Source organism: Chiloscyllium punctatum, chromosome 25 (genome assembly GCF_047496795.1).
Source record: "Chiloscyllium punctatum isolate Juve2018m chromosome 25, sChiPun1.3, whole genome shotgun sequence".
Classification (NCBI taxonomy): Eukaryota; Metazoa; Chordata; class Chondrichthyes; order Orectolobiformes; family Hemiscylliidae; genus Chiloscyllium; species Chiloscyllium punctatum.
This window is the reverse complement of record NC_092763.1, coordinates 18,881,027-18,904,013: the sequence shown is the minus strand read 5'-3', so window position 1 is coordinate 18,904,013 and position 22,987 is coordinate 18,881,027. Positions and strand designations below refer to the sequence as shown.

The window sequence follows — 22,987 nt, the reverse complement described above, 5'->3', positions numbered from 1 at the left end:
AACAATCATGGGAAACTGGGAATTGCGGGCAATATATACAATTACATGTTCGCCATGACCTCTCTCTCTCTGTGTCTATATATACATTGTTGGAGAAACTCAGCAGGTCTGGCAGCATCAGTGGCGAAAGAGTAGAGTCTAGTGACCCTATACGTTAGCCGTGTGATGTGATTAATGTGGCGTGTGTGTGCTGAGCAGGATATTCGATGTGTTTGAACAGTATCTATGTAACATCCCTCGTTAACCGACAGGACTTGACGTTCAAATCAGAGACATGTACCAAGTACAGGAATTGCACGGAGTGTTAATTAGCAGTCGTGAAGCGGGGTGACGGGTTAGTATTACTTGTATTGGCCCATTAGGACAGCAATCAGTAAGGCCCATCACAGAGATAATCTACCCTTCCACACTGGATGAATTTTCGTTGGGTAATCCCAGAATTTCTTTTCTACCCCGATATCTAGGCACGGCGCTAATGTTACTTCGCTTGCTAACTAAACCTAAGCATCTCCCACATTACAGATTTGCTGCAGCTGTTCGCCGCAATGTCTGTACAAGATAAACACAAGGAAGGAGGCTGCTTCCAATGCTAACACGGCAGGGTGAGAGAGGGAAATCGCCATTCAGAAAGCCAGGCGTGTTACAGAATGATCGGGGGTGTATAACTGAGAAGCAGTCTGCCCCCAGCTTACGGATACATTTACTGAGCTCATATCATAATTTGTTATTGGACAGTAATGAAAACAAAAATAATGATCGTTTCAGTCAGCTTTGCCTACTTTATGAAACGCTTGTGCCTTCCATCTAATTAGAAATGATAAAAGTTAGATTAATCAAAAGTCTGTGCATCTTAAATATCCAACCAGGAGATTTCGTGCCTTCCATTTCAGATTGAATTCGAAAGTTTTCACTGTTAAACGCACGCTCCGTCTGCAGAGAGTTTGTCATGTATAGCTGTTAGTGTTGTCTGGATTTATTTGCAGTCTGGGATGAGAACTCGGCTTTCCCACCAGGACAAGGTCAATCCCGTTGGATGCCCATCTGATTCCCTCTGACCTGCTGTGTCCCCGCACTGATACCGATGTGATTTATAAGGCACGTACAAACCGCAAAGTTAATAATTGTGAAATTGTATACAATAAAGCGTGCAACGGCATTGAGTATACACATATACTCGAATAATGCCAGATGCAGCTCGCATTGTGCCCTGTCAACCAGCCCTCAAACAAAGTCAAAGAAGAACACTCTGTGCATTAATGGGAGCCATTCAAAGATTTCAGCTACGTGCTCGCTGGCGTTTTGTGGAACAATGGAGATGTTGTTGATAGCTGGCCATTCTAATATCAATACGCTACCGCTATAAGTCTTAATCTTGTTGTTTCGGTTGAATTAATAGACTGGGTTATATTACATTAAGAAATGACACGCGAAACTCCATATTTCACATTAAAAATAAAACATGTCTGAATGAAATAAACTTCATGGAATCTGGGGGAAGCACCGTCCTTGGGTGACCAGGTCCCTCTGCCCCATCTTCTAACTCCAACACTACCCAACAAGCTCTGGGTCACATTAATTCAGACGAAGCACACTGAACGCTATAATGAGAGTCTAAATTGTTTAAGGCTATGTCAGTCGCACGTAATGATCGACTGAGTAGCGCGAACACCCCAGGAACAGTATCAGCACTTAGCAGTGCCCCGCTTCTTAACGAGCTCCTACTATTAGGACACTGGCCTGTTTAGTTTCGAAAGAATCAGCCTCCCTCCCCAGCTTTGGTGGTTCCCTTTGGATAACCTAGTTATCCAAATATCTTCACTCCCCATTTTGTTTTTACAATGCAGGAGATGGAAGACAAATTTAACCAGGTCCGGCTGCTTGAATCTCCAACAATACGAGTGGGAGGGATTTTGCCCCCTCTCTATCTCTGACAGTCTCGGCAGTCTGTATTATGGTTTTGGATTAGTCCTCGACCAGGTGAGCGCCCAGGAAGAGCACACAATCGCTGTCAAAACCAGCACATTCGAAACGAGAGGACAGGAATCGCGCTAACCACGTCGTTACGCACAGGACAATTCCTCCCCCCACCCCAATCCAAGGGAATCAGAGAATAATTTCTTTTTTTTTATACAAGTGTTAGTACTTGCAATCCCTCACTGTAATAACACGGTCAGTCAAAACCAGGCAATGCTGCAAAGGAGCGTGAGACAAACTGCAACCTGAATCAGCGGGAATGGGCAACCAGCGCTCATCCCTTGCTTAACCCGAATATCTGTCCTCAGAGTGGCCAGAAGAGGCCAGTGTTTTTTTCGTTCACCGCAGTGAGTGAACGCGAGCGTTCCAGCCCATGAGCTGGGACCAGACGCCAGGATGTGAGCGCTCACAGTTCCTAGAGCAACTGCCAAGACCGCTGCTGCTGCAGTGAGACCCGGCTATCTCCCCATTCTGTTAACACACGGATAGGCACAGTGATACATAACGCAACTAACCAGGGAGAGTGGGAAAATGAACGCGCTTTTACACAAGCAGGGAGTTTTTTTTGTGAACTCAACCATCCCACTCCTCCCGCCACCACACCTTTTCTTTAAGCCCGATCCAGGCAGACAGACAGAATACAGGCTGCGCTGAAAGCATTTACCCGGCCAATTCAGATTGCCCTGGAAGGAATAACGTTCGCCCCTTCAGCTAATGGCGTTCGTTTTAGAGAAACATCTGCTTGGTTTTTGCTATTCAAAGTAAGAGTGGTGTTAGAAACAAAGCAAAACTTGCTGAAAAAACTCAGCAGGTCTGAGGAGAGAAAGCTGCGTTAACGTTTTGGGTCCTTAGAACAGAACCGGACCCGAAATGTAAACTGTGATTTCTCTCCACAGATGCTGCCAGACCTGCTGCATTTTTCCAGCAATTTCCGTTTGGTTTCTGATTTCCAGCATGTGCAGGTGCTTTGATTTTCTAAGAATGGTATTTCTTATTTTTGGTCTATTTATTGGTTTAACCAATTCGGAGAAATCAATTAAATATTGCTCGGCGTTAAACATAATTTCTCTTAAATGTTTCGTAATGAAACATGTCTACAACAGTAATTAACATCTTTACAATAATGGAATCTTTACAATAACATCTTATTTAACTCTTTTTATGAAAGCTTCTGTGTCACTTTACTGGTAGTGGATTGGAATTTCAAGATGAAATTTACGTAGGTACCTGTAAATGTTGCAAACCTACATGAGGCGACATTAGATTGAGTGCCTGCATTTCATTAAAAACAAATAATGGAATGGTACATCAGTACATTTTGAGATTTATTTGAACAACAGTTTGAATATTATGACGAATAGCAAACTATTACATTAGGAATTCTGAAGAATCATTTGTTTTTACCAATTTCAGGTTCGCTGAACACAGGGATTACATCTTCAGATCGAATTTCAGTGACTTTTATTTGATCATGTATGTTAAAAGTATTCTGTTTCAAGTTCTCAACTTAAACTCTTTGAATGTCGATTAATTTAAATATTACGTTTAGATGGAACCAGGAACTGTTTGAACTCAAACTTTTTGTTAATTTCGATTAGGTGGGGTTTGCGAATGGGTAGCTCTCCATGTTGTTACAGTGCCATAAGTGTATGGAAAAACATTACTTCTTTAACAAAATAAATTTATCTGATGTCATTATGGATGTTTTAAATCTGGCAATTACTCAGTAAAACCGCATGAATACTCGGCAAGTACGTTAAATGCTTTACAATAAATAGCCCTGTGAGAAACCCTGATTGGATTAAGGGCTAGGTCAGATGCTCCTGTTGCTTCTTTTTGGTGTCTGATGACTTGTTATATCACAACCATATCGTGTTCTATTAATACATAGAGAGTCAATAACATTCTTTATTCTATATCAGAGTTAAACAAAGGCATTCTGTGTTCTTTTCCAAAAAACGTCACGAAACAAGATGTCACACAGCCAGCTGGAGCAAATTAATCATTGATGAGTTAGAATGACGGCCCCTTCTACAATTTATTTCAATATCAAAAACGCCTGTTGTTTTTGCCACTTGGAAATCTAGGCTTGTTCTAGTTTACCTTCATTCTGAATCAGCTAACGGGAGCACCTTACATGTAAACTAGCTAGACATCAGGGACTGGAAACAACCAATACGCATAATACTCATGGGAACAGAGCTCATGAGAATTATGTCATGGACTTAGGTGTATCTTTCAAAACTGCTGTGATGTGCGATGCATTATCTATCTATCTATCTATCTATAACATAGCCATTTGTGTGAGGAGTTAATAATTTTCATCTTTAAGTTAGAATGTCAAAATAGTCATTGTTTACATGATCAAATTACTGTAACAAATCCTGGTTTACTGCACTAATTTGAATATTCAGATGAAAAACATGCACTGACTTACTACCAATATTCCAAATTGATTGTGAAAGACTTTATGCCATCTTTTCACTGTCAGTGAGTTGTTTAAGTAACTTTACCCTTTATTGAATAATTTCTCCAGGATTTTTACAATAAAGTCAATGCCTTTTACCACAGCTGGAACATCTATCTCAAAAAATATTGGAATCTCTTGGTTTTGTCTTATTGTATTCACATTCTGAACACTAAATTACCAATTATATGTGTCACAAACTTCACAAATTGTAATTAGATGTATTCACACATATGTGAAAAACAACAAAGACTTGCACACTTGCAAGGTGAAATATGTTTAATATTTAGAAGGGAAATCTATGATAAATCACAAAGAACTAACGTGCTTGGCAAGTTGATGACAATTCAGGTGGATTTAAAATCAACTGAAACTGACAAACCTGATACAATGTTTTAGCACTATCTACATTTAGTTAACTGTTTTATTGGCTTCAATCTTTTTGTTCAACTTTTTTTTCTCTCTTGCTGCTTGGGAGGTACCTCTTTTTAACATTTATATTTAGCTTGATGTTAATGTATATTAATAATGCTGTACAAAGCTAGTGTCCTGTCATTACTATAACACAATTACTCCAATACTGCCTCAAGACAATGCTGCAAAATAGATAGAATTGTCGAACAATGTCTTGGACTTCAGGGCTACATTAAAATCTGTTGATTCTTATCATAAAAATATATTTAATTAGCAATTTCAATCCCTCTTAGATAAAAAGCACAATATAAGCAATTATATGATAACTTTATAATTATTGCAGTAGATTGTTTCAATACATTAAGAAAATGGCTCACCAGACTAACTGACATATTTGAATAGATTGCACTTTGTACCAAGCTAATACCAGAGGTAGTTAATTTGATTCTATTTTAAATGTGTCAGTTTTAAAATATAAAATAAAGAGAAAAAAATCACTATGGAGTGAAGACATTTTCTACATCATTTATACTGCAGTGTAGACTTGACATGATTCGCAAATTATTCTCTAATTGTTTTTAAAGTAATCTTTAAAGATGCTTGCACTCAAAGTTAATTTCACAAATTTAAAACATAACCTTAATTTTTCTCTCTTTTTATTGTCTCTAGTCCCGAGGCCAATTCGCCAAACTACAATGCAGCTTCATTGACAGTGATAACTGCAGTATTTCATCTAAGTGGGCATTTTTCATGTGTGAGGCCATAGCATGAGTGTTGGTATGTAATCTTATCTTGGAGCTCATCACAGATTTGTATCTACCCACCTACAATCAGCATACTAATCCAGGAAGTTGGGGATCGTTACTGGAAAACATCAGGTTTGAAAACCTTAGTGAATTATTTTTGCTTTTCTCTTTTCCTTAATATGTTGTCGTTTAGCTGAGACCAACCAAGCCCACCCAGTGCAATGATTAAAGTTCAAGATTTTCTTGATCCATATGGTGCACTGTGGCTTTAGGGTCTTCAAATGCAAGTTAATTTTCAACCCAAATAGAAAGAAAACACAAGTTATAGTTGATCAAAATTTTCAATAACATTTCTTATGAGATCAAGTATAGTGCTCAAGATGGTGAAGAGCATTTATCAGGCTTTAATTATGTTTACTAGCATTTCTCTGTATAGACACATGTTTTGTTGAAATGTTGTATACTGTTGTATCTGATATTGTTGATAGATCTATAAAATACTTTTTGTTGTATTTATGAACACAATTAGCATAGGTTTTTAAGCACACTTGTTGCATTTTAACTTGAATGAGCTCATTTTTTCTCTGTTGCAATTGAATAAAGAAGCATACAAAGGCATTTTGATTTTGTCATCGTAAGGAATCTAAGTATTATTAAATGCTTTTGATTATTTTGAACATCATAATTGCTCTAAAACTCTGCTGAATATTTTGATTATACTATAACTCTTGAAATTATCTTTTTCACTTTTATTGTTGGCATTCTAGCTTGTTACAATTAAGAACACCAAGTACTATATCAGCTTCCTCTTCTTTTCATGATTTTTGATGTTTCACATCATCAATTATAAATGTTTTCCTTAGCTTTTGCTTTAACAAACTTAACCTTTGCATGGTTCAGGAATTATATTATCTGAAGGGAATACACTTGATCTCATTAGCTACTACTGGGTTCAGAAGCTTTTTTTTAAATGTCTGGATCATGCAATGTTTGAAAGAGGAATGATTAGAGGGATCACTGAAATAGCCAGCTTTTTGAATTCCAGTCAAGGTAACTTTGCAGATTGTTTATATGCAGAACAGTGATTGGGAATTGTATCCAAGAAACAGATTGAAGTCCAAATCTTCTGATACAGTACTATGAATAAAGATGTTAAATTAACATAATGATGATGTGTGTTTAATTTCTATAAGTACACAAAATAGGAATCATATCATATCATGATAATTAAAACAGCAGTAAAATAATTTCATTTTTCTTTTAGAATTGCGTTATTCATAATCACTCTGCTTGTCCTGTTGAAACTTTATATAGTTGAATATATTTATGGCAATATGAATTCATAAGTTATTGCTTGCCATCTAACAGCTTATTTGTAATTGTTGCAAGGGAAAAATGGATAACAAATCAAATTAAGTACAAAATGGGTTAACTATCAAACCTAACAAAAGCAATGGCCTGATCTTGATGTAGCAGAGCATCGAATAACATCAGACCCACACACACACACATTTATATTGTTATAAAGCTTTGCGTTACAAGTTGTGTGGTGTAAGTCGATAATGAGGCAGCTGTGACTTGAGTGCACAGGGAAAATGATTATGTATCTCCTTTGCCAATCAGACTAAAAGATTGTGAAATTAACAGTGAAAGGACTGAGGAGGATGTGTGCATTAGTGTGGGTAGATTCAATACCAAATCAGGGGCATAGACAGGAATAAAGAAAAGATTGAATGAAGGGAAATGGTAAAAAGAGACAGAAAGAGAAATAAAAGCATTTAACATTAAAATAAAAATTGTAGTTAAAACCTGAATGAATTAGACTTCACTTGCATAATAACTAATTTTCAGTGCCAGAGAGGTTGATTGGTAGTAATGAACAATTCTAACATTGCTAATGGGGTAATTGTGCTTTTAATTCTTGAGCAGCTTTGAGTAAATTACTTGCTATTAGTCCTTCTTGCTGGTATTATTCTTGACTAATGATACCACATGGGGAAGGAAGCCCACATGAAGTCTTCAGCAGAAATAGGCTCAATCTTGCTTATCACATGGTATTTAATAGTTAGTTACATTTCATCTGGGATACATGATTATTGCTGTGAAGTTATCAGGTTCAACTCAAGAGTAAGTACACATTATGCTAATGAGGTATTCTGATAATGTGAAATAAACATGCACGTTGATTAGCTTCTCCCAGGGTCAGCCCTTTATATCCTAATGGGCTGGGTTTGCCTTATGAAATTAATTAATCCTTTCAAGTACAATCGGGTATATAGCTTCTCCTCTCAAACTTTTTTTGCTATAGAATTCCTTGCACAACTGTTAAAATTATTTCTAGAATTGTTTCAAATAAGCAAAGCATGTTCACCACAAGCTATCTTCCCTCAAGTCTCTAACTTAATAAATTCAATCAATCTGGAGGCTTGACTATCCATCTGATCAAATATGTGTTAGACTTGGATGATACATGTTTCCATCTTCAGAGGACACATGATTCAACATTTGAACTCACACTGGATTTTGTTCTAGCTGTTCAGGCTCTTGACATAATTCACTAGGTTCATCCCACCGCAGCACTAATGGGTTATTCCTCTTTAGTAGATCAGGGTTGGATATTACATGTCTCATTATGTGTCTTCAGTAGAAGGCATGCAGTATATAAGCTGAGGGCCTATATTCCTGCCCAAACTTGAATTTACCCCATAATACAGGTGATGGACAGGCATCATTGGCTGCTCACCAACCATTTGTAAATGCATAATTAAGGGTCAATTGAACCTGTTAAAAGTTCAACTGATCCTGATAATATACTGCCAATGCAAAATTCCAGTTGGCATGGGCAGGCAGGCTAAAGTGGGATTTATGATTTTTAAAAATAAAGTACATACAATTATGGGAAGGAGGTGTCCTGTGCTTAGACCATACCTTCTATGCATGCCTGAAATGTGTAGCTCCCACATCCTTATCAGCCTCCTGCTCTGCAAAATGCACACCCCGATTCCTTTCACCCTCTTCCTTAAGCTTTCCACATGCTCCCTGATCCAGTCACTGGATTTACTTTTGATCATGATACATCTTGGCTCAGCCTGCAATACTGGAAGCACCTACAACTGAGCTATGGTGCTGTCAGTTCTGTTCAATGTGGAGGTACTGGTGTTGGAATGGGGTCGACAAAGTTAAAGATCACACAGCATCAGGTTATAGGCCAATAGATTTATTTGGAAGCACAAAGTCCTTCATCAGGTAGCTAGTGAGGAAGCATCATATGACACAGAATTTCTTGTAAAGAATCAAAGTGTCATACAACTGATGCAATGCATTGAACAAATCTCAGTTGTTGTTAAGTCCTCAATCACTTAGAATGGGGGTGCAGGTTTTAATTGATTCATATGTAAATCCTAGACAGACACACACAAACATGCACACACAAACACACATACACACACAATCGTGCATACACACTCACATACATATATAGGTCTACGGGGTGAATTTGCATTTGCAGATTTACAATTATATATACGTTCTATTTTATTTGAAAAACCATTCAGTTTGTAGGCAGTCAGTCCATGTCAACATTTTATAATTTCCTACTTTGGAAATAGAACCAGTCTGACTCAAGGTTGGGATACAAACAGACTCGAACCTCATACCTTTAATGCATTGTCAGAGCTGAGGTGTCATCTTTTTAAAATAAAACCTTAAGCTATCTCGAGACTGTGACTTGAAAGAACGTTTAGGATTTACTTACTGATCAATCAAAACCTGCATCCCTATTCTAAGTTAGAGTGGTGCTGGAAAAGCACAGCAAGTTAAAAACAATGACTACAGATGCTGGAAGCCAGATTCTGGATTAGTGGTGCTGGAAGAGCACAGCAGTTCAGGCAGCCATCCAAGGAGCAGCGAAATCGATGTTTCGGGCAAAAGCTTTGCCCGAAACGTAGATTTCGCTGCTCCTTGGATGCTGCCTGAACTGCTGTGCTCTTCCAGCACCACTAATCCTGGAAAAGCACAGCAGTTCAGGCAGCATCCAAGGAGCATCCTGCTCCTCGGATGCTGACTGAACTGCTGTGCTTTTCCAGCACCACTCTAATCTAGAATCTGGTTTCCAGCATCTGCAGTCCTTGTTTTTATCTAGTTTTTTCCCCCCTAATCTAAGAGCTAAGGACTTAACAGCAATCTAGGTTTCTTCAATATATTGCATCAGTTGTATGACACTTTAATTCTTTACTATAACTCCTGTGTCACATGATGCTTCCTCACTAGCTACCTGACAAAGGAGCAGCGCTCCAAAAGCTTGTACTTCCAAATAAACCTGTTGGACTATTAACTGGTGTTGTGTGATTTTTAGTTCTGCTGGAGACTTGCCAGCAGCTTCTGAGAGTGGGACTTCCTCCCAAGTGAGGGATGGCTGTCTTGAAATGAGGCAATGTAGCTTACCCATGCACCTTATGGCTGCAGTTGTGATTGCAGTGCATCATTCTTTTGGATGTATCAGTGAGGTATAACTGTTGCTGATTTGATATGGGTTGGATGACAATACTATTCCTGTTGAGATCCTTGATCCACACTGTTTGACCTTGTTCCAGACTTGGTATTGGGGTGAAACCATGCATTACTGTCAACCATTTGTTGTTGATGAAATTTCTGGTCATTCTTTTATCAGCGTTTTTGTTTAAACTTTGGAGCTCATTGAGCGATGCTTATCACTTTCGAACCATAGTGAGTTACAATTTTACTTTTCTCCCCATTAATAGTACTAACGGTAGGAACCACATTGTAATGCTGTGGAATTGGGCAGAGCTAACAAGAAGTCAATATTCTTGTATTAGAGATTTTTTATGTTTGGACTCTATGTTCAGCTTTGCCATTTGACCAAGGAAATCTTGGTGGATGAGCGATGTGTTGGAATCCTGAAATAGTCGCTAAATTTTCGAATGCTTCATTGGCAAATTATGGTTCATGTTCTGACATAACCACATTCGGGATTGTATGAATGGAAAACATTTCATGTAGGAATTGATGACTGCATCCACCGTAGTAGAGTGTACTTTCTTTAATTTCTTTTGATCCGTTGAGAGAAATTGTTGACCGTTATTAGATACCATGGCCTTCAAAGACAGACAGATCAGTTCCTATTCATGGGAAAGGCAGGAGGAACCAACCAATATTTTCTTACATAACAATATATAACACATATCTAATAATCCGTCATAAGATCTGCTTTCTATTTGGTAAGTGATTCCAGCCACTGTACTGAAACTTGAGATCTAGCCCTGCATTTGGTGATGTCTCAGTATCCTTAATGTACCTTGTCAAGGATATCGATCATAGTGTTGGAGGGATACTAAGTCTGTCATCAAAAACCAGAAGTCATCAATAATAGTGAATTGTTGTCTGTGTCTGACATAGGTTTTCTTAATTAAGTTGAAGATAGTATATATTAACATGGATATTTAGTAGAAGGTGGAGAGATGGGATGATAGGTCATTTTTAGGATGGCATGTGTAACTCGTGCTATGTCACAGGAATCAGTTTTGGGGCCACCATTGTTTATAATATATATTAATGACTTGGATGAATGTACCAAGTTTGCAGATGGCACAAAATAGGTGGGAAGGCAAGTGGGAAAGATGACACAAAGAGTCTGCAAAGGCATATAGACAGGGGGAGTGAGTGGACAAAAATTTGAGAAATGGAACAGGATGTGGGAAAATGTGAAGCGATGTGCTTTGGCAAGAAGAATAGAGGAACTGAATATTAGTTAAATGGACAAACATTGCAGAAAAATACTGAACAGAAACATTTAGAGTCTTTGAGCAAGAATCACAAAAGGCTAGTATCCAAATTTAAAGGATAATAAGGAAAGAATAGTTGTTGTTGGCCTCAATTTCAAAGGGAATTGAGTTTAAAAGTAGAGAGGTTTTGCAAAATCTATAGAAGGCAATAATCAGACCAGAACTGGAACTCTGTGAACAATTTTGAGTGCCTTTTCTAAGGAAAGACATACTGGCATTGGAGGCAGTCTAGAAAAGGTCCAGTAAGCTGATACCAGATATGATGGGACTGTCTTATGAACAGAGATTGAGTAGATTGGGCTGGTACCCTGTGGAATATAGAAGAATGAGTGGTGACTTCATAGAAACATGAACGATTCCGAGGGGATTTGACAGGTTAGATGCATAAAAGCTGTTTGCCTTGTGAAAAAATCTAAACAAAAGGTCATAATCACTGAATAAAGGGTTGCAGGTATAGACAGAGATGTAGATGGATTTATTCCTGCAGATGGTAGTGAATCCATGGAATTCTTTGCCACAGTTCTCTGTTGAGGTGGGTAGTTAAATATATTTGCAGTTGAGATAGAATTTTAATTAGTAAGGAAATCAAGAGTTATGAAGAAAGGGTAGGAAAATGGAGTTGAGGAGTGATATGGTGGGGCTGACTCAGTGACCAGCACTGCTGCCTCACAGCGCTAAGCACCTGGGTTCAATTCCAGCCTTGTGCGACTGCTTGTGTGGAGTTTGTACATTTTCCCCATGTCAGCTTGGGTTTCCTCTGGGCGCTCTGGATTCCTTCCACAGTCCAAAGCTGTGCAAGCTAGGTGGATTAGCTATTGGAAATGTAGGGTTACAGGGCTGGGGTGGATCTAGGTGGGATGCTCTTCAGTTGATCAGCATGGACTTGATAGGCTGAATGATCTGCTTCCACTGTGATTCTATGAGGCTTATCAGATCAGCCATGATCTCAATGAATGGTACAGCAGACTCAATGGGCTGAATGGCCTGCTTTCTGCTCCTGCATATTTTGGTTTTGTCATTAGGTTTCCTTTCCAGCCAGCTGTCTATATAGTGTAGACATATAGTGAGACACTTGCGATCATTTTTCTGTTCCTTTTTGACGAAGTCAGGCTTTGTTTGTGCCACTGGCTGTACTTCTTTTTTTGCTTAAGAATACGTATTGAGGTTGTCAGCTAATTATTTATCCACTGGTGTAAAATTGTGAACATTCATTGGAGAAGCCATCTGCTAATATCTGCAATTCACCAAACACATATTTGGTCTCAAAAACAAATCACATGAAATGAAGAGAAAATCATTGTATCCATGGACCCATCTTTGCCAATTCTGCTTGATCTAACAATGGGGTCAATGGTGTATGACCAGTCCACATAAGATCCATGAGACCAAGTAAGTAATCTGAAAATCTCTCTCAGGTGTTACAACTCCAGCTGGTGTTAGTACTGGATAAATTAGATCACAGAATGAAATCTGGCTTGATAGATCATATCTTGATTTTTTTCAAAAAATTAACATGGTCTTTCACTAAAACGTAAGTGCAGAAAGCTGCACATTCAGTTTAATTAATAAGACATATGATTAATACACAAAAGAAATAAAAGTAAAATAAAACAAACCAAGCTACCTACATGAAACACGACTTGCCAAGTCTCAAAACACACGGCAATACAAAATTCTATCTACTCTCCAAACACCATCCATCACTTTATATTTAACTTTCCTTCCCTGTCCAATCTGTAAGTCTTACTTAAATGGTACTTCTTGGGTTCCTTCCTGTGTACTGCGAATTCTTTTCCCCTGGAATACTCACACAACTGAAAGCCTATGCTGTGTTAGTCTTTTAATAATCTGCAGAGCTTGAATCAAACAAAATTTCACAAAATTTACTCTTTCACTGAGGTAATTTATTCCCTTAATTTCTCTGAATAATCTTTTTTAGAGGAGATTATACTTGCTTTTGACTTCAGTTAACTCTCTTTCAAACTGAATCCAAAAGTGAATAAATTTTAAAACGTCCTCATCCAAGCTTTTGCTAAATTTAATGGCTTAATGCCTTATCCCTCCTATTGTAAATACCCTCATTACATATTAACTTGTATTAACACTCTAGCCAACTTTGCTGTCATCTTCTCTCTGTCACATGCTGGCTTTAAATCATGATTCTGGAAGGTCAAACTGAGTTAATTTGTTAAACCCTTTTCAAAAGCAAACCAACACCTGTTAGTATAAAACCTGAAAGTCTAAAACAAACGTGGTATTGTATGTAAATCACCCACTTTTCTTTACAAAGGCCAATATAAAGTGGAGATTCTAGTTCAATGGTTGCGTTTGAATTGCCATATCAGATAATGCTCCAGATACGTAACATATTGGTTTCCTGTATCCTTCCAGGTGCTCTTGGAAGACAACTGATCCAGTGACCTGTGGGTAAGGCATCCATTAATAGTTGGGATTGATGGATATTGTAGTTGGCAGAAACATCTGTGAAGGTTAGAATGTCTCTGATCTTCTGAAAAACCTCTTCTGAATGAATGTCCTAAAACCACTCTTCAGACTTGTTTGAGTAAGCATTTCCAATCTTCAGTGATGGTTGCTAAATGACGTAAAAATGTTTCAAACTGGTTTACTATTCCAGAAATATCTTCAAATCATACACTTTGCAATAGGAAACTCTTTTACTGCTTTTTTATAAAGGATATTTGGCGTCCAGGTGCATAAATCCCTGAAAATTGCCACCCAGTTTGATAAGGTTGTTAAGGAGGCATATGGTGTGGTGTTTATTGGTAGGGGGATTGAGTTTCAGAACCACGAGGTCATGCTCCAGTTGTACAAACACTGGTAAGGCTGCACCTGGAGTATTGTGTACAGTTCTGGTCACCATATTATAGAAAGGATGTGGAAGCTTTGGAAAGGGTTCAGAGGGGATTTACTAGGATGTTGCCTGGTATGGAAGGAAGGTCTTACGAGGAAAGGCTGAGGGAACTGAGGCTGTTTTGTTTGGAGAGAAGGTTAAGAGATGACTTAATTGAGACGTATAAGATAATCAGGGGGTTAGATAGAGTGGAGGGTGAGAGCCTTTTTCCTCAGATGGTGAAGGCTAACATGAGGGGACATAGCTTTAAATTGAGGAGTGATAGATTTAGGACAGATATCGGGGTGGTTTCTTTCTTCAGAGAGTAGTAAGGGCGTGGAATAGCCTGCTTGCATCCATTAATAGTTGGTATTGATGGATATTAAGGGTATTTAAATGGGCATTGGACATAGATATGGGTAAAAATGGAACGGTGTAGGTTAGATGGGCATCAGATTCATTTCACAGGTCGATGAAATATTGAGGGCCAAAGGGCCTATACTGTGCTATAACGTTCTATATTCTATGTTCTATGATATGAGGACTTTATGTTATCTTTGTCAATACACTTCTGCAAGGACCAATATATCAGCCACATGGCATATAACACCTTCCAAACCTTGTAGACAATTCTAGATTGGAATATTGGAAGATATTTGGAGCTGAGGTAATTACAAAATGTAATCTGTTGAAAAGTATCTCCCAAACTAAGTGATGAACGTGGAATGCAGATTTGATAGTTTAACTAAAGGAATCTGCCAGAAACCACTGTTGGTATCAAGCTTAGTGAAGGTCATACTTTAGGAGAATTTTCATCAGCTGTCATCTACAGTCATGGGTGGATTTTTCTAGCCACTATTTTATTAAGTCGTGTAAATGATAGAACCATTCAGTTTTGGTAGGGTGACCATACCTGGTCATTAATCTTGGTTTTGTCAGCTGTGAGATGATGTCAGTGTTGGCCATCCCCTGTAATTTGTTCCTCACTTGCTCCATTTAAGGATGATGAATCTTCCTAAGTGTGTGCAGGCACAATGGTTTAGTACTGAAAACAGCAAATGCTGCAGATCCCAATGGATCAGACTGCATCCATGAAAAGAGAGCAAGCTGGTGTTTGATGTTTTCAGTACAGATTCCAGCCTCTGCAATAATTTGTTCCCACACAATGGTTTGGTGTTTTTTTCTTAATGCAAAGGTATATTCCATGAAAGATTTAACCAACTCAGTGATCAATTTTAGATATTCTTTCTTGAAGGGTAATTCAAGATGGAGGACGGCAAAAATTTGTAACGGTAACTGATGCTCCATTTTGAGGTATTTTAAGTGTTGGAGGTGGTTTCCGTGAATTTCAGGAGCAGCAATTATCGTTTCATATGCTGTTGCAATTGTTTGGAACTTAGCAGAAAAAACATGTCAAAGCAACGGCACTTTTAAAAGGGAGAAAGGCAGACAAAGGCAGCGAGCACATAGTCTGTAAGGGAGAGAAAGAAAGAAATCTACAATGCTAAGTGACACAGCAGTGAACCTGCACAGTTACTGCCTTTGCTGGTTGATTTCATGTATCGCTGGACATCAGAGTGTCTTTAATAAAATTAGCAAACGGTGAAATTCACAACTGATCTTGGAGGAACCTGATTGGGAGAGGTCACAGCACAGAAACAGATAAATGAATAGTTTTAAGTATAGCCTTGCTGTAAATCTACAATAGTGAGCAGAGTGGGTTCTTTTTATTGTGATCTGTCTCCTGATTAAATTTTAAAAATATAAGTCATAAGTATTAAGTTCGCCTGGAGCAGTGTCTTGTAGAGCAATAAGATGGTGCTATTTTCTGGGTCTGTGGATTGGAAGGAGCAAAATGGCCTTTAGTAGAGTGATATGTTCTTCTTGTTGGATGTGGGAGTTTTGAGAGAGTTTACGGGTTTCTGAGGATTATATCTGCAATAAATGCTGTTGGTTGCAAATCCTGTCAGATCAAATGGATCAGTTGGAGCGACAGTAAGAGGCAATGAGGAATTTACAAGAGCTAGGGGGTGTGATGGATGGCAGTTATAGGAAGGGAGAAAAACCACAGATACAGTCAGGTAGATGGGTTACTTCCAAGAAAGGTAAGAGAGGTAGACGGGTAGTACAGGAGTATTCTATGGCTATCCCCATTTCAAACAAGTATGCTATTTTGGAATTGTAGGGGTGATGGACTTTCAGGGGAATGTGGCATCAAAGCCAAGTTTCTGGTATCAAGACCGGCTCTAATACAATGAGGGGCACATCGGGTTCTAAGCTATCGATTTCGTTAGGAGGGGGAATGGCGTTTTTGATAAGAGATAGCATTAAGCTGTACTTAGGAAGGATACTCCCAGAATTACATCCAGGGAAGTTATTTGGGTGGAATTGAGAAATAAGAAAGGGAGTATCACCTTATTGGGATTGTAGATCCCGATAGATGTAATGGGACGAATAGTCAGCAGAAATTGAGAAACAAATTGGTAAGGAGAATTCAGTTATCTGTAAGAATAATAGGGTAGTTATGGTAGGGGATTTTAGCTTTCCAAACCAAGACCAGGACTGCCATAGTGTTAAGGATTTAGATGGAGAGGAATCTGTTAAGTGTGTACAAGATAATTTTCTGAGTCAGTTTGTGGATGTACCTACTAGAGAAGATGCAAAACTTGACCTACTCTTGGGAAATATGGCAGGGCAGGTGACTGAGGTGTCAGTGGGGGAGCACTTTGGGGCCAGCGACCACAATTCTATTAGATTTAAAATAGCGATGGAAAAGGATAGACCAGATCTAACAGCTGAAGTTCAAAATTGGAGGAGACCAATTTTGATGGTATTAGGCTAAAACTTTCAAAAGCTGATTGGGGGCAGATGTTTGCAGATAAAGGGACGGCTGGAAAATGGGAAGCCTTCAGAAATGAGATAACAAGATTCCAGAGGCAGTATGTTCCTGTCTGGGTGAAAGGAAAGGCTGGTAGCCATGGGGAATGCTGTATGACAAGAAAAATTGAGGGCTTGGTTAAGAAAAAGAAGGAAGCATTTGTCAGGTATAGACAGGAAAGATCGAATGAATCCTTAGAAGAGTATAAAGGCAGTAGGAGTATACTTAAGAGGGAAATCAGGATGACAAAAAGGGCACATGAGATAGCTTTGGCAAGTAGGCTTAAGGATAATCCAAAGGGTTTTTACAAATACATTAAGGACAAAAGGGTAACTAGGGAGCGAATAGGGCCCCTCAAACATCAGCGAGGCAGCCTTTGTGTGGAGCTGCAGGAGATGGGGGAGATACTAAACAAGTATTTTGCATCAGTGTTTACTGTGGAGAAGGGTATGAAAGATATAAAATATAAGGAAATAAATGGTGACATCTTGAAAAATGTCCATATTACAGAGGAGGAAGTGCTGGATATCTTCAAACGCATAAAGTTAGATAAATCCCCAGGACCTGATCAGGTGTACCCCAGAACACAGTGGGAAGCAAGGGAAGTGATTGTTGGGCCTCTTAATGAGATATTTATATCATCAATAGTCACAGGTGAAATGCCAGAAGTCTGGAGGTTGGTTAAGGTTGTATCATTATTTAAGAAGGGTGGTAAGGACAAGCCAGGGAATTATAGACCAATGAGCCTAACATCAGTGGTGGGCAAGTTGTTGGAAGGGATCCTGAGGTACAGATTTACACAAATTTGGAAAGGCAAAGACTCATTAGGGAGAGTCAACATGGCTTTGTGCATGGGAAATCATGACTCACAAACTTGATTGAGCTTTTTGAAAAAGTAACAAAGAGGATTGACATGTCCAATGATTTCAGTAAGGCATTCGACAAGGTTCCCCATGAGAGACTGGTTAGCAAGGTTAGATCTCATGGAAGACAGAGAGAACTAGCCATTTGGATACAGAACTGGCTCTAAGGTTGGAGACAGAGGGTGGTGGTAGAGGGTTGTTTTTCAGACTGGAGGCTTGTGATCCACAGAGTGCCACAAGGATTGGTGCTAGGTCTTCTACTTTTTGTCATTTATATAAATGATTTAGATATGAAGATAACAGGTATAGTTAGTAAGTTTCCAGATGACACCAAAATTGGAAGGGTAGTGGACAACAAAGAAGGTTACCTCAGATTACAATGGGATCTTGATCAGATGAGCCAATAGGCTGAGGACTGGCAGATAGAGTTTAATTTAGATAAATGCAAAGTGCTGCATTTTGGGAAAGCAAATCAGAGCACGACTTATACACTTAATGGTAAGGTCCTAGGGAGTGTTACTGAACAAAGAGACCTTGGAGGAGAGATTCATAGCTCTTTGGAAGTAGAGTTGCAGGTAGATAGGATAGTGAAAAAGGCATTTGGTATGCTTTCCTTTATTGGTCAGAGCATTGAGTATCGGATGTTGCGGCTGTACTGACCACTTTTGGAATATTGCATGCAATTCTGGTCTCCTTCCTGTCAGAAGGATATTGTGAAACTTGAAGGGATTCAGGGTTGCCAGGGTTGGAGGATTTGAGTTATGGGGAGAGGCTGAATAGGCTGGAGCTGTTTTCCCTGCAGCGTTGAAGGCTGAGGGGTGAACTTATAGAGGTTAATTAGATCATGAGGGGCATGGGGTAGGAGAGTCCAGAACTAGAGGGCATAGGTTTAGGGTGAGAGGGGAAAGATAAAAAAGCGACCTAAGGACCAACTTTTTCACACAGAGGGTGGTGCGTGCATGGAATGAGCTGCCAGAGGAAGTGGTGGAAGCTGGTGCAATTACAATATTTAAAAGGCATCTGGATGGGTTTGCAAATTGGAAGGGCTTGGAGGGATATGGGCCAAGTGCTGGCAAATGGGACTGGATTAGGCTGGGATATCTGTTTGGCATGGTCGAATTGGACTGAAGGTTCTGTTTCCGTGCTGTACGTCTCCATGACTCTATAACTTTAATTACTCTTCTCTGTAACACATTGAATTCAGCAGAGGAGGTTTAGAGTGAAATATACTTTCTTGCTCAACAGATGATGAATGTCTTTTGTGTATTATACCTCAAATACACTGTTAATTCCTCTTTAATTTTGCGGGCTGTTCCATGCACCACGTGCAGGAAGTTGCAAGTTCACTTGCCTCAACCTTGGATTTTACTCTATGACTCTATTTGCGCCAATGTCAAGTTTAAAATGTGTTGGATGACTATTAATCTGTGTCATATTTGTATCAAATGAGTCATTATTATTCCAAGGGAAACTTGACACATCTTTTGCGGGTGCATATCCTCACATAACGTGTTTTCTAATAAAGATATACTTTGGTATTCCAGGTTTGCTTCCAAAGATATTTGTTGTAAGGCGTTGACCTCCTGAAGTAAATAAGCACTGCTTCAACTTGTTGTTGAATGACATATATTCTCTGGAAATCTCCCACTTACTTACGAAAGTTGCACTGGTGTGTTTTGGCTAGACATTATTTCAGTCTGTATGGATTATTAATTCTGCATCTGGAACAGTGAGTTCTAGCATCAAAGGATTTAAAGACGTTCCATGTTGATCTGTTATGTGATGCTTTGGTGTTTTTGTACCTCAGAAAGTTGATAAAGTTTGATGAACTTCTTGAGCTTCATTCGCTTTACGTTCCCATTGCTCACATGCTGTTTTTGGATTTCAGCTTCTATCACAATCTGGATAGGACTTTCCAGTGCATGATCTTCTTTGGATTGGAACTCATCAGAAAGAAATGGATCACAATGTAATAAAATTAGTTCTGGTTAAAAATGGCTAAAATCACAACATTCTCACAATGTAAAAACATAATTGATAAAATTGTCAACATATATCCTTCTATTAAATATTGCTGTCTCTATTATATAATTCTTACAACATAATATTCTTGTCAAATGTTCTTACAATATTGTCTTGGGTACCGTCTATTACATTCTATCATCTCACAGCATGACTTTCTATCAGATCTATGGAATAGAGAAATGTGATCATTTGTTCTTTCTCTTGGTTTCATTTGTAATCCTAAAGTAATTATCATTGCATGAGTTTTTTCTTCCATCAAATCTTGTTTAATCACCCAAATGATGTATTTGTGATTTTAAATTTGCTTGGAGGTGTTATTGTATTGTACTGTTGCTGTTTCTGTTGCTCACATGATTTACTTGTAGGAATGTCAAAAGGATCATAGATGTAACAATTTTACAATGAAAAGCTATTATTATTCTCATGAAGAATTTTAACTTTTACCTTCTTGTTTTCTTTTTCAGAAATTCTTTTTCAACTTTTTCATGAATGAGAGATGAAAACTTTGAGAAGTTTCAGAATTTATTTTCTTACTTGTGCTAAAAAATTCAAGCGCTTATATTTATTGACATTCATTAAAATAAAGAAAACCATTTTTAAAGTTTCTATCAGCACAAAGAAAAGTCTTTTACTCAGTAGGTCCTGGTACCAGTAGTTATGGGCTTATGCCCGAAGCGTCAATTCTCCTGCTCCTCGGATGCTGCCTGGCCTGCTGCGCTTTTCCAGCACCACACTTTTCAACTCTGGTCTCCAGCATCTGCAGTCCTCACTTTGTCACAGTCAGCATATAGTCCAGTTACTTACACAGGTCAGTCACAATCTGGAGGTTCTTTCTACCTATTCACTCATGGGATGTGGATATTACTAATTGGGCAGAAATTTACTGCCAATCCCTAGTTGCTCTTGAAAAAGTGGTGCTGAGCTGTCTTATTGAACTGCTGCAGTCCATGTGTTGTAGGTAAACCCACAATATTGTTAGGGAGGAAATCCCAGAACTTTCACCCACCTGACGCTGAAGGAACAATGATATATTTCCAAGTCAGTGGCGTAGTGAAGAATTTGTAGGTGCTGGTGTTCCCAGGGATCTGCTGCCTTTGTCCTTCTAGGTGAGATGTAATAGTCGGTTTGGTCAGTGCTGCCTAAGGACCCTTGGTGAATTGCTGCAGTGCATATTGTAGATGGTATGCACTGCTGCTATTGAGCGTCGGTGGTGAGGGAATGGTTGTTTGTGCATGTGGTATCAATCAGGTGAACTGTTTTATTCTGGATGGTGAGTGCTTTCTTACAATTTGGGCAATGGTCAATGCTGTAAGGCCGCCAGAAGCAGTCAGAAGAATGGCATATCATCCATTGAGGAGCTGCAAACAGAGCAGTCAGTTGTTTGGTCAGTCATATTGAGTGGCTGTTTGTCAAAGTCAGTCAAATGTCTGAATCCCTACGGTCTTAGGGAGCTGTGTATTGATTTTTGAGAAGATTTGCTTTGGGGGGGGGGGGTACAGTGGAGTGGTATGGTGGGACGAGGAAGGTGTGGGACATCACTGCAAAAGGGGTGGTAGTGTTGAGGTTAGGGATTGGAAAAGTAGAGGCATGTTTAGAGGTGGGGGCAAGGACAGTGATGGGGACAATCCCAAAGTGTATGGAGGGTTAAGCAGAAAAGCATCAGAGGGTATGATAGACTACGATGGGGATGTTGGAGGCAGTGACCACCTCTATGGGTGGTATAGACTAGCAGAGTAGGCATCATTATGTAGTTTGGGGGTTTAGGGGACAAGAAGGACAGTTATAGACAAAGTCAAATATGATAGGTCTGCTTCTCACAGGAATGGGTCGAAATTGGCTGTCAGGGTAATACGAGGTAAAAGGTTCATGGAGGCTCTGGAGTGGGAGGGTGGCTACGTTCAGAATGAATGTGACTTAGCATTGAATGGTGGTCAAAGATGATTTGCAGCATGTAAATCTAATGATGCGAAAGTTACAACAATGACTGAAAAAGAGGCAAATGCTGGCTGAAAACAACTCATCAGTTGTGAAACCTCCAAGAGTGCTGTGCGATAATAAGAACATCACTTCATCATTGGTCAAATAAGTGTAATGGTGTATTCTATTGAAAATTTAGATGAGCTTGGGTCTGAGATGGAAAGGGGTTAGAGTGCATCAGGCCCTCCTATTTCAATGTAGTGTTATGGTCACTAGGCCAACATGGCACCTTCACCCCAAGTTGGTGAGCAGGTTGTGACCAGGCCTGTGGTGGAGCAGATGATGGAACAGCTGCAGATGTGTGGTCTTCACTGATTGGACCCATCTGGGACAGGCCCCTCAGTATCATCTGGACAAAGTGTGTTTCATCACCGTTGCATGCTGTGCTGCACACAATTGAAGTAGGCAATGGATTGATGCTCTCAATGCTGAGGAACTGGGAGAATGGGAATGCTCTTCCATGGAACATATTGAGAAGGCGGTAGGTCTCCTTGTGTGTGACAGAGCACTATAAACTGGTGAGGACCTTTTAACATCTGTTTTCAATTGATGAGAACTGGATGGAGCAGATCATCATGAAATGTAAGATATTTGTTGGTCATTTGGTTTGCATTGTGGGGCTGAACTACAACCTCTACTCATTTCATTTGTGTTCCCTTTTGCTGTCTGTAAATAAAAGCTCACATTTGGATTTGTCCAATTGCTTGCCAGTATGTCATGTTCCCCCATCGGACAATGACAATAGGTCTCCAGTAGGCATTGGGGACCTGGAGGCCTAGAGTAGGTGTTTAGATAAGGATGCAGCTCGGGACAGGTAAACTGTGTGGCCTCGTGGTTAACTGTGGCTAGGGTGACAGACGGGTCGTATGTACGACAGAGCATCAGGCACCTTGCTGTGTGCCATGGGCAACGTGGCTTCGTGGATGCTATGCCATTATGTTGATGGTGAATGTCGATGCCAGATTTGCATATCAGTGTGCACAGCAGCCTT

The 22,987-nt window shown here is 39.3% G+C and overlaps 1 long non-coding RNA gene across 5 annotated transcripts in view; it reads left to right on the top strand.

The window, feature by feature from the left end:
* Nucleotides 1–20,625, top strand: part of LOC140495726 (uncharacterized) — a 28,061-nt gene extending 7,436 nt beyond the window's left edge. For 3 of the 5 annotated variants that reach the window (XR_011964083.1, XR_011964086.1, XR_011964082.1), the window contains 5 exons: nucleotides 3,388–3,447; nucleotides 5,525–5,733; nucleotides 13,794–13,965; nucleotides 19,883–19,963; nucleotides 20,484–20,625. This is a non-coding gene — a long non-coding RNA (uncharacterized lncRNA). The remainder of the gene's footprint in view (nucleotides 1–3,387; nucleotides 3,448–5,524; nucleotides 5,734–13,793; nucleotides 13,966–19,882; nucleotides 19,964–20,483) is intronic. The other 2 variants (XR_011964084.1, XR_011964085.1) reach the window with 2 other exon arrangements.
* Nucleotides 20,626–22,987: the final 2,362 nt, after the last annotated feature.